Source organism: Astatotilapia calliptera, chromosome 18 (genome assembly GCF_964374335.1).
Source record: "Astatotilapia calliptera chromosome 18, fAstCal68.1, whole genome shotgun sequence".
NCBI classification, from domain to species: Eukaryota; Metazoa; Chordata; class Actinopteri; order Cichliformes; family Cichlidae; genus Astatotilapia; species Astatotilapia calliptera.
In genome coordinates, this window is record NC_137439.1 from 23,720,758 (window position 1) to 23,733,242 (window position 12,485).

The 12,485-nt window shown below is 38.1% G+C and overlaps 1 protein-coding gene and 1 pseudogene across 1 annotated transcript in view; one reads left to right on the plus strand and one right to left on the minus strand.

The window, feature by feature from the left end:
* clstn2a (calsyntenin 2a) overlaps window positions 1–12,485 on the plus strand; it is a 155,341-nt gene that overhangs the window by 16,360 nt on the left and 126,496 nt on the right. The gene's annotated exons all lie outside the window — the stretch shown is intronic.
* Window positions 2,613–2,734, minus strand: LOC145422130 (5S ribosomal RNA; annotated as a pseudogene).

Consider the following 12,485-nt stretch of genomic DNA (forward strand, 5'->3'; position numbering starts at 1 on the left):
TCTCCCCTCCCTCTCTCTGCGTCTCGCTCTTTTTCGGTGACTTTCTATCTTGATACTTCTCGTATCGCTAAATTCTTCTGTGGCATTTGAAGTAATTTGAATTTCTAGCCTTGAAGATTTGTATCTCTTTTATGTTTCAGTCTTTACTTATCCCAGTCAGCCACCTTTTGCTTCTTCTAAAAACAGCCCGGCGTGCAGCGATGAACAGTAATGCTTGTTTGTTTAAGTGTTGGCAGTTTTGGGTATAATCCAGTCGGTGGTGGTTTTTAAGCTTGTGAAAGAAGTGCCACGTGCTTGTAACTTTTGTTTGTGTTTGCATGCTTGTAGTTTTTCATGTTCATCATACAGTTGTGGGTGTTGTTGGAGCAGAAAGACAAACACACTCACTCATACATAAACACAGTCTATGTTATGTATTCTTCTTGGCTTCCTGTACACCAAGTCTCTAATGCATTGTGTGGTGGCGGGGAAGTCTGAATGATTAATGGTCGAGTCTGTGGTGTGTCTGCTGAGGCTGCGACTACAACCAGTGTCATTCTCTCTTGCTGCTGTCACTCCATGAATATTATATAGGTTAGGTCTTGCTTGCCTCAAAAATATGTCCACATCTGTTCGTCTACCACCAGTTGGACATGTTTTAAGGCAGTTTTAGGCAGTTGAGCCTTCACTAAGACAGGAAATTGCTTTAATAATAGTTTTGAAATATGGAAGAGAAGTTAAAAAAATCACTATAATATGGACTGGAGAGCTAAAAATACAGTGCAAGGATATTTTTAATAAAAATGGTATTAAAGTCAAGGGAGTCAGCACCTGATTTGTTGACATTTTGTGTGAAGGAAAAACTTAGACATGGACAACATGTTCTTGCACAGCACGGTAAGTTAAGTTATCATTGGTAATAGGGAGGTGATATGACCCAAAATTCATATCTCGATATTTTTTTAAGCCATAAGGTAAGAACAAAAAGAGAGTTCTTAGTCAAAGCTGTGTCCCAGATGTCACACAGGCACTTTTATTAACATACAGCGTAGATGTACATGAAAAAATTACTCAAAAATAAATTCTGAGCATTTATTAAATAATAATGTTCCATAAATAAAAGAAAACAAGGTTGTTTTTGTGCATAACAAAAAGCTCACAATTGTGCAGTCAAAATGTAAACTAAAAGATGCTGAGTATAATAACAAAGACAGATTTCACAGCTGCTCTGTTCCCAAGTTCTACTGCGTGACTGACAGCCTGGAGTTTGAAATCCGCTTAGTAACCGTGTCTCTTAACAGGTGCCATTTATGGTCCCTGTACACACACAATACGGTAATATTACGTTGAAGCACAGTACGTATCACTCCGCGAGGCTCCTCTGTAGCCGTAATGCTCCGACAATCCATCAAGCGGCCAAAGTTGTACTAAAACATTTTTTGACAGATTGCTGAGCGCCGTGTACCAAATAAAATCGGTTCGTGGTCATCAAGCACAACCAGAATTCATACATAAGGCGCACTGTCAACTTTTGAGAAAATTAAAGGATTTTAGGCCGTGCAGCCCCAGTGGGCTGCATGGCGTTAGTGTGGTTAGCTCGTTAGCACGGTTAGCTCGTTAACACGTTGACGCTGTCCAGCCCCACACACGGGGCGATCCGCGGTAACTCGTTAACGGAGATTTGCCGTGTCCATCTTGTCGTTGCCTGCAGGTGAAGCGACGGGGGAAGGGGAGTTCTGTTCAGTGAAGGAGAGGCGAGGCAGAGTAACGTTGCGTAGAGACAAAAGTGGATGAAAGAGAGGCAAACTTGCGGCTCCACAAGTATAGTTATGACTTAACACAGACTATGTCGATATAAACGATATTGTCACATCTTATATCTCGTATAAAAATATATCGATATTTTTTTTAAAACTCGATATATCGCCCAGTCCTAATTGGTAATGTTTGGTACAGATTTTTTTTTAGCCTTCATTGTTGTCTGTTTAAAGTGCACCTGGCTAATCAATGCAGGCTGCAAACCAGTTATTGTTTGATCCATATCTGACATCTGGCCTCTTCAGTTTTTGACTTTGTAACTCCCCTCAGCGACATAGCCAGGAACGTCATTATGAAACACTATGTGAAAGTCTTCTTTACAAGTAACTTGTATATGTATAGGTGTCCTTCACTGTAAGCTACCTATTAATATGCTGCAGTACTTTATTCACTATTGACTCATGAATTATTTCTGAAGATGGATCTGGCGTAGAACACAAGAAGGCTTAAAATAAGAGATGGAAATTACCACTTCATGTTGACTATGTGTGTTAAACCACTTGTCCAACCGGGGAGGTACTGTCAAAGTCATCATCTACTATAATCACTTAGTTGACAGTTTACATTACTGAAAAGTTTTAGAGTGTCAGCGTGCTGCTATGTGCCTCCAGGTGCTCTGGAATATGATTACCTGTCTGTAGAGTTGCTTTGTCAGCAAAATCTTAGAGGGAAACGAAGCAGAACAACATTGAATTTTTTTTATGTCGTCACATCTTCCGCTTGGACAGCTTTTTAGCAGAATGTTTATATGTGCACTTCTCTCTTTGAAGTAGTAATACACAGTGAAAGCCGGTGTTGTTTTGCTTTTTTAGATAATACTGGCTTCCCAAATGGTATTCCCAGGCAGTCTCCCATCCAAGTACTAACCAAGCCCAGCCCTGCTTAGCTTCCGAGATCAGACGAGGTCGGGCGTGCTCAGGGTGGTATGTACCCCGCCTCTCGCCCTACGACAGCTGGGATAGGCTCCAGCGCCCCCCGCGACCCTGAAAAGGATAAGCGGAAGCGAATGGATGGATGGATGGCTTCCCAAATGTTCATATTTTTTCCTTGTCTTTGGACAGCTAAACACATAAACAGAAAAATTAAGGCTCTGTGATAATGATGACTTAGATTCTATACTTAACAACCATAATCAGCACCTTTGAACCAGCCCTGCGCTGCCTTGGTGCCTACACTGCTCTTCATTTGGCTCTTTCTACATTATTTTGTCAAGTGTATGTAAGTCAACTAAAACCATTGTCTACAAAGTAACTGAAAGACAAGGTTTTATGTTGAAAGAAACCATAAATAACATAGCACTTCCTAATTCACTAACTTTACACCATTACACGCTTTCCTCCTTGTCATTTTCTTCACTCTTCAGCTCCTTAAAGTCCTTCTTCCATCTTCAAAACAAACTCTCTTCACTGGTTAGTACATTTCCATCTCTGTCCTTAATCATCCTAACCTGCTGCACATCCTTTTCTATTCACTATAAGCCTTTTCCTTTGCCACTTTGTATTCTTTCCTCCATCTGAGGATGCATTTACCACTTTCTTGGTGGTATTGCTCAGGACTTCAGCTGTCATTTGGTAACACTTCCCTACCACCCAGAACCTGTCTAAACTGTCTGTGAGACATTCTTCCTTCTTCAACTCCCACAATTTAGCCCTAGCTTCTACCCTCACTTGCTTCCTTTTGATGATTTCCATATTCTCCCCAGACACCACTTTACAGTCTTGTATTGCTTTCAGATTGCACCTACTGCACAAGATATAGTTCACCTGTGTGCATCTTCCTCCAATCTTATATGTCACCCTATGTCCATCTGCTTTAAGGATATGCTCATCATGGCAATTTCCATTTTACAAAATCCACCAACATCTGCCCTTTTGCACCTGTGTTGGCCAACAGCACAACAGACAGTATTTGTGAGACATTCTTGAAAACTTGGGCACCGAAAAAAGTAACATAATGGAGCAATAAAAAATTAAATAAAAACAATAAATCTGAAGCCTACATATTTTATTGAAAGACCGCAGGTAGAGTAAGTCATTTTTTATCAGGCTTTGTTTTGATCACAAATATATGCCTGCTTTTTGAGTGACTTTATATTGTTTTTCCTGAATAAACCAAGAAGCTATTGGAAGAAAAGAAGTTTTTGGCTTATGAAACAACATCTGCGAAGAATGTATTAATTATTTCTTTATTATTTAGACTCTACAAAGGTAATATTTTAGAATAAATATGAGTAAAATTATATCTATGTCCATGACTTGTAATTTTGCATTAAAAACCATTCAATGTTATGATGGTTAAGCTGACTCCAGAACAGTTTTGTTCTTTTACCATCCCATTAGTTCAAATTACCAATTTGGTTTAAAGCATATATGTCTTTCTTCTACATGTAATAGCCTTGTATTTCCTGATTTATCCTTAAATACATCTTTAAAAAAATAACTGATCTGGTTTACATTATATGTAACTTTTAAAACTCCAATATCAGTCATCTTTGTTCATCCATGAACTTTCTCTGAGGTCTTTCCCAGATGCCTGAAAGCTACATCTTTAACACTCACTGTCCAATATATCCATTATCCCTCCTCTGCACATGTGCAAATCATTTGAGCATTGCTTCTCTAGCTTTGTCTTCAAAATGCTCAACCTGAGCTGTCTCTCTGATATATCCATGTCTAATCCTATCCCTCCTGGTCATCCAAGCTCCGCCTCCTATCTCTCTGTCAGAGCAACTGTCTCCAAACCATACATCATAGCAGGCGTCACTGCTGTCTTCAATTTCATTAAAGGGTAAATGAGTTAACATTACATCATTACAGTAAATGTATGATTTTAAGGGTAAAATGTTGCATATTTAATCTCATAGATGAAAAGAATAGGTTAGCTATAGTCCAATTAAAAAAAACTGCAATCTAAACTAAAATGGGATGTAGTTGAGTATTAAAAACAATTCTTGTTATGTGTTTTCCAAGCATGTTCCCGCAATCATAAAAGTTGTGCGAGGTCAAAGAAATGTTGAAGAAAAAAAATGCAAACGAGGCTAAGTGATTGTGTAATAAAACAGCAGATTTTAAACAAAGAAAGAAATCCATTCTAACAATCACAACAATGAAATGAAAAGGTCATAAGACTGATATTGGTCCATCACGTTCCTGTCCACTTATGTCGACAATTCTGAAAAGTAAAGGCCTTACTCAATCAAGCAAAGACTGGTGATGGACGCCTTGGTAACGTGTATATCCCAACTAGTTGGCAAGTGGTTGCAGGAGGTTGCGTGCTTTCACTGAGGAAAAACTTGTTAACTACTTGCAAAATGTGACAAGTGTGACAAAGTGTGCAAAATTGGAAGCTGAGACGGTTCACCTTCAAAGTTAAAGTTTCAAAAGGTACAACTTTTACTTTGCAGTTGACTAGTCTTGATAACTTTTCCTGACTGGTTAGTTTGAATTTGTTTCCTGAAAAATCTGTATTGTTCATGTAAGTTACAGCTTGTGACCAAAGCAATCACCTAGAGCTTTTTAGTGCAGCATCCACTTTGCAACAATTTTACCCAGCCATAGCAAGCTACCACTCTCAAACTGGTCACGGAAAACATATTTTTCCATCCTGACCAGAAGTTGTCAGGGGGTTGCCAACCAGTCTTGATGCCTGTGTGATTGAGACCTAAGATTAACATAATATGTTAGGCTTTGGATCTATCTCTTTCCCCTCTTAAAGATGGGTTCAGTGTATCTGACACTAAAGCAAATAAATAGGAATCATCAAAATAGCTTTTTTTTTGCATTTAGATAATTCAACCAGCTCTTATCACAGTTGCCACTTAGATGCTTCCAGGTCATTTGACTCAGGAATCTTCCTAAGCTAAAAAGATTATTCAGCCTCAGTCCCAGTGTTGAAATGTATGAATTAATCATGCCCACAACATTCCTGTACACGTCTAGTTTATCACTTTGGAATATTGGAAGTCAGCCATAGCCTTTTCTTCAAGCAAAGAACATAAAAAGGTCTAAGCTTATCAGAGTTTTTAATAGATGAAGCACATTTGCCTTAAGTGCCTTAAAACTGATTAGCTATTCATCGTGCTTCACCCCTGTTAAGGCTTCAAACCCCAAGCTACATATCACTAATGCAAAACAGTGCGAGAGGGTGATCAAATTCAGGAATGGTAAAAACTGAAACATCTTTCAAGTCCTAATTTGAGCAGATGCTGAATGAAAAACATTGTCACTCCACTGCTTTTATGTCCATAAACACAGTAAGAAAATACAGAGCATCCTTCCTTTCACTGATAATGGCACCATTTTATTTCAAGCAGTTAATGGGCTATTTGGACATGGGAGTTGTTGTGGAGCATTGAAAGGAAACAGCTGTGATTACCTTGATCATAGTCATTTAACTGAATATTATCAGGCTTTTTTTCTCTGTGAGTACCATGTCAACAAGAGACATTTACTGAACCTGTTCCTTCTAATACTCAGGTTAAAGGGGTGACAGTTTTCACAAAATTTGTTTATAGTGTCTTAAATATTGCCGTTGTTTATACCTATGTCTTTAAACGCCCTTGTGTATTATCGGAAAGCATGGTGTCCGTCTCACAGTAATAAACAACTTATAATCGGTGTCATACTCTCCCGTACATACTCATCTTCCTCTTTATATATTTAAATTCACAAGGCCATTTTTGGATTTTTACTCAAAAGTGAACTAGTTACTAACGTGGCTTTTCTTTCACTTCACAAGTGGTAATACCTGGTCCTTCAATTGCTCTTTCAAATTGTATTTAATTTTTCAGCTAATTAAAAAGAAAATAAATGAAGCTTAGCTTTAGAGGGGCATGAGGGATCCGTTAACGCACTACTTAAGAAGTGTGATCTCTTGCAGCCAGCTTATTGCTGTGTGAAGAGAGAAAACGTCAAACTTTCAAATGAAAATCAGTTTCCACGTATAAATGCTACATGAAAACTTATAATCAGAAACCATGAAAACCCTCTTTGTATATTTCAGATACTGCTTTGGTTCAGTGATATTTTTTGTACATCAAGTAGAAACTCAATAAAAAATGATAACATTATTAACTGCCTTAATAGTTGGACTGTTCTATGTTTTTAAATGTCAAATGTATTACATAGACAGTTTGAAACACAATTTCTGAACATTGTAGTTATTTTATTAGATATTACAGCTCTGTTCTACAGTATTAAATTAAATGTTGAGGAGGAAGAAAAGATAGTGAGCTTTCAGAAATCCTTCCTTGTGTGATTGTTTTGTGACACTAATGGACGATATTTGCAGCCTTATGAAAAAGTTCACCACACGATTAAACCACTTGTACAGCCAGCTTTAGCAGCAATAACTTAAGTAATAATTTTCTGTAGGACTTTATCTGTCTCTCATATTCTTGTGGAGGAATTTTGGTCCACTCCTCTTTACAACATTGCTTTGTTTTATTGAGATTTGTGGCCATTTGTTTATGCACAGCTCTGTTAAGATCCCACCACAGCATTTCAGTCAGTTGGACTTTGAGTGGGCCATTGTAAAACCTTAATTCTTTCGTTTCTTTTTCAGGCATTGTGTTGTACGCTTGCTGCTATGCTTGGGATCATTTTCCTGGTGTAAGGTTAGATTTCAGGCATGCTGTCAGACAGATAGAATACTACAGGGTGGGCCATTTATATGGATACACCGTAATAAAATGGGAATTGTTGGTGATATTAAAGTCCTGTTTGTGGCACATTAGTATATGAGAGGGGGCAAACTCCTCAAGATGGGTGGTGACCATGGTGGCCATTTAGAAGTCGGCCATCTTGGATACAACTTTTGTTTTTTCAATAGGAAGAGGGCCATGTGACACATCAAACTTATTGGTAATGTCACAAGAAAAACAAGTTCATGCAGAAGATTTTGTTCAGTGATGAGGCAAACTTTTATGTGAATGGTGAAGTTAACAAACAAAACCACCGCTATTGGTCTGACACTAACCCACATTAGATGGATCCCTCCAAGACTGTTGGAACAACAAAAGTGATGGTTTGGTGTGGTATATGGGATACAACGATAGTGGGTCCATCCTTCATCAATGATAACTTTAAGGCCACTGGATATTTGCAATTGCTACATGATGATGTGTTCCCCTCTTTATGCACTGAAGCTGGCACGTTCCCTGAGTTTTTCCAGCAAGATGGTGCACCACCACATTATGGGTGCCAGGTCCGAGCATTCCTAGATGAACAGTTTCCGTGGATTGGTCGTCGTGGGCCAGTTGAAAGGTCTCCCGATCTGACCCCCTTAGACTTTTATCTTTGGGGTCATCTGAAGGCAATTGTCAATGGTGTGAAGATACGAGATGTGCAGCACCTGAAACTACGGATACTGGATGCCTGTGCTGGCATTTCTCCTGCAGTGTTGCTATCAGTGTGTGAAGAGTGGGAGAAGAGGGTTGCATTGACAATCCAACACAATGGGCAGCACATTGAACACATTTTATAAGTGGTCAGAAACTTGTAAATAACTCATGAAAGAATAAAGTTACGTTGAAACCAAGCACACCATTGTTTTTCTTGTGACATTACCAATAACTTTGATGTGTCACATGGCCCTCTTCCTATTGAAAAAACAAGTTGTATCCAAGATGGCCGACTTCTAAATGGCCACCATGGTCACCACCCATCTTGAGGAGTTTGCCCCCTCACATATACTAATGTGGCACAAACAGGACTTTAATATCACCAACCATTCCCATGTTATTACGGTGTATCCATATAAATGGCCCACCCTGTAGAATACTTTGATATACTGAGGGGTTCATAGTCAGCTCAATTACTGCAAAGTGTCCAGGTCCTGTAGCTGCAAAATAAGCCCAAACCACCCCTTCACCACTGTCCTTGAAAGCTGGCATGAGGTGTTTGTGCTCATATACTGTATTATAGCCAGACATCCCCACTTTAAGAAACAAGATTAGCCCTCATTTATTAATATTTTCATTGACAAAACAAGTGAATACACTAAATTACTGTTCGATTTTACCGTACATGGTGTGTATTTTTACACATGGGTGTGTTAGTGGATCAGATGCAGTCTACACCAACAGGCTTGTGCAATCTGCATACTGTATACCACCAGACTCCCTCTATATAAGGAAAAATGTTCCTCCAGGTAAAAAATTGAAAGTGGTGACAGTGTTATAAGTGAGAATTCTGCACCTCTAAGGCAAGAAAGCTGCAGAATGTTAAACTGGAGAAACTGAAACAACAATGTCTGAGGAGGAACCTACAAAAGGCGCACCTTTCCAAAGTGTTTCCACTATGATGGGTTCACAAAACAAACATGAAAACAAAAACAAAAAACCAGATAAACAAACAGACAAAAAACAAATGCAAAGTTCAGGCTGAAAGAATGGAGGTTCTGAAGATTTCTTTACCCGGAGACACTTCACTGAGGGTCAAGTAAAAAAAGAGGTTCAGGCATCAATGTTCATATGAGCATTACAGCCCATAAGAAAAAGAGGAAAACAGATGGAGGACAAAGGAGCACATGATCTATCAGCCCAAAGAATGATCAAGATAAGATAAAGAATATTAGAATATGTTTACATTAAAAGCTGACAGAGTAAATGTTAAAGACTTTGTGAAAGGGATGTCAGTTATCCAAGCTGTCCAAGGTATATATTAAAAAAATTAAAATCCCAAAATTGAAACTGAATACCCGTCAAACTAATAGATATTCTAATAGTCTTGGAGTCCAGCTCTTTCCTGCATAAATCCATTCCCCTATAAAGAAATGAGAGCAACAGTTGCAACACTACAAAGAGAGACTCACATTCAGACTGAGACAGAGAAAGGCTAGCAGGTGGTGGGAAGACAGACAGCACAAACTGTGAGGATGGGAAGGGCATCCAATGTTTGACTTTCAAAGAGTCAGAAGGACAGAGATAGACAGCACAAGCAGATGAAACGTTGCTCTCAAAAAACAAGCACACATACAAATTGGCACACTTCAAGGATAAGAATTCCCATTAGAGTTATTTTTGGGTGGTAATTGCTTTCAGCTGACTGAAGATAATGACACAAAAAAAAGCAAAATATGAGCATTTAAAAGTGAGTTCTCTTTTGATCTTATACCAAGTAATAGAAATGATAATATTAATTTTTTTTCTACCAAAAAGAAGTCTAATCTTTTGAGGAAAAACTCCTAACATTAATCGTCTAATAGTGTTTTGCTGGGAATAACTTGAGTCCTGCATTTATGTGGATGTTATTTTGACATATATCATCCAGCTAAACACTGATGGAGGCCAAGAATTTCCCTCTAGCAGGCAGGACAATGTACCTAGCCACACTACAGACACTGCTTGGGGCTGTTAGTTTTTCTTGGGCTAGTGTTGCCACTCTAAAAGAAAATAAAACTTTCATTGTGGCTTGCCAAAGGCTCGCTGCTCCTTTATGCCTGTTTAAATTTATTTATTTCCCAGTTTGCTTTGCTGCAAAATGCTGACTGTACAGGACTGCCTAACAAGCCTAATCTAGTTACCAAGTCTAATCTAATTTGCTATCTTTAAACTGTACAGGTAGCAAATTTGATGCAATTTTCTAGGGGAAAACACAACCTGGATGGATTTGTAATAGGGTGAGGTTAATACAAGGGCAGCTGACTTTGGCAGTGCATTTGTTTTTATAACAGGTTCACCCTGATCATTGGGTTTTTTGTTTTTTGGGTTTTTTTTGCTGGTATATCTGGTAGGGGAAAACAGCTTTGTGTCCTGTGCACATACAGTAGTTCAAGCCAAAAATATACAACAAAATGTAAACCTCAGATTCTCCCACTGAAAAAAACCCTTTGATTTGTATATAAATGTCCCAAAGGCAAAATATCAAAATATGATGGTTGTGAATCTATTTTGGATGCAAACTACACACCCTTCTCTGTGTTCTTCCTTCCCTTTTCTTCCTTGTGATATTTCTCTGTCTGACACAAGATAAGAGCAAAATATATTATTGGACAACTGAGTGATTTCTGATTTGATTTCCTTCCTGGAAGAACGAGTTAGGCAGACCAAAACAGCACACGAGAGGAAAAGAAATAATCCTCTCCCCCTCCTTGCTTTGCTTCCTTCCTCCTAAAATGCTGTTTCTTTTCCTTTGTTTCTTTCTTCACTCTGAGTGTTGTGTTGTCACAGTTAGTATTTTGGTGATGGGTTGTCTCGTTGTTGTAGAGTTTGCAGATGCTCTGTTTATTTCACTCATCAGTCGAGTTAAAATTAAGAAAAATACAACAAAAAATCCTTTTCATCTCAGCATGCTGCCACTGCCTAACCACAACTTAATTTGCTTTTCCTTTTTAACTTTTAATTTGTTTTTATTAGTTTCCTTTTTATCACACTTTGCATAAGCTTTCTTTTGTGGATTTGATTGCCAATTAGGAATTTTTTGAAGTATGATCGAGCAGCTCTGAAACTTAGTATTAGTGTGTTTTTGTCAGCTCATGTTCACGAGTTATAGAAAAGTACAGACTGTAATTTATCATCTCAGTCATGTTTCATTGTTGGGGTTAACACATAGTCACAATTATTGATGCTCTGTGTGGAAAGTAAAGTTTCAAGTATTTTATAAGCCTAAATGAAAGACTGCTCCAAACAGCTGGAAGCAACAAATATTACCTAAGCTCCTATGTTTTGCCAGAACCAGATTATGCTTATTATTGGTGATTCTCATTAATAACAGACAGGTCCTACAGCATAGGACCTACGCTATGTGCATATTATGTGCAGGCAGGGTAGAAACCCTCGGAAAGATGGAGGAGGCAGTTGCCATTTTTCATTATATTAGAATCTTTAAGTATACCCCATTTGAATGTCTGTCATCGTAAATTTAAATTATACATCATTATGGTCACTGTGATCAAAGATTTTGGTGCCCTATGCAAAGCAAGTGATGTTGATCCGTTCCTTTACGGTGATTTACCTTCAGTAAATTGACTATCAATGAATAAATTCCTTAGGCACATCAAACAAATAAAAAGAAAAATTATTTAGTATTTGTACACTGGACATTTTAACAAACTTGTCAGACAGTCTCTTCTGGAAAAGTTAATTTCCCTAATAAACCCCCTCTTCATTGCAGTGTTGATTTTTTAAAAAGCCACGTTTGTGTTATTGATATCTTCCAGTATCAGAGGTGAAGGGTTGAGAGGAGCGAGGGAAAATTAATAACAAACCGCAGGAGTGCATAGCAGAGCCATTGATCATTTTCAACAGGCTACAGAAAAAAACATGTTGCCTTCTGCATAAATAAGTGATCTACAATGAGAAATACAACATTTACATAGATAATAAAATTACTTGTCTTGAGATAAGGCTGGAGCTTCCTCTTTTTTAATTCATGGCTGATTTCCCCCCCTCTCATGCTTCTTTATCTCTTGCTTTATTTCCATTCTCAAGTCTTTCACTCACTCTTGTTCTTGCTCACCCTTACACAACATCCTCATTGAGGCTAAAGAGTCTTTTTACATAATTTCCTTTGGAAAACACTGCCACAAGGAAGAAACTTCCGGTGTTATGTTAGGGATTTTAACTCAGAAATGGAATATTAAATTAAAACGTGAACTGCCACATTTTTCATTCAGTCTTTTTTCTCTCTTACTATAAAAAATAATCATGAAATGATGACACAAATGTGTCAAAATGAAGCACTTTCTCC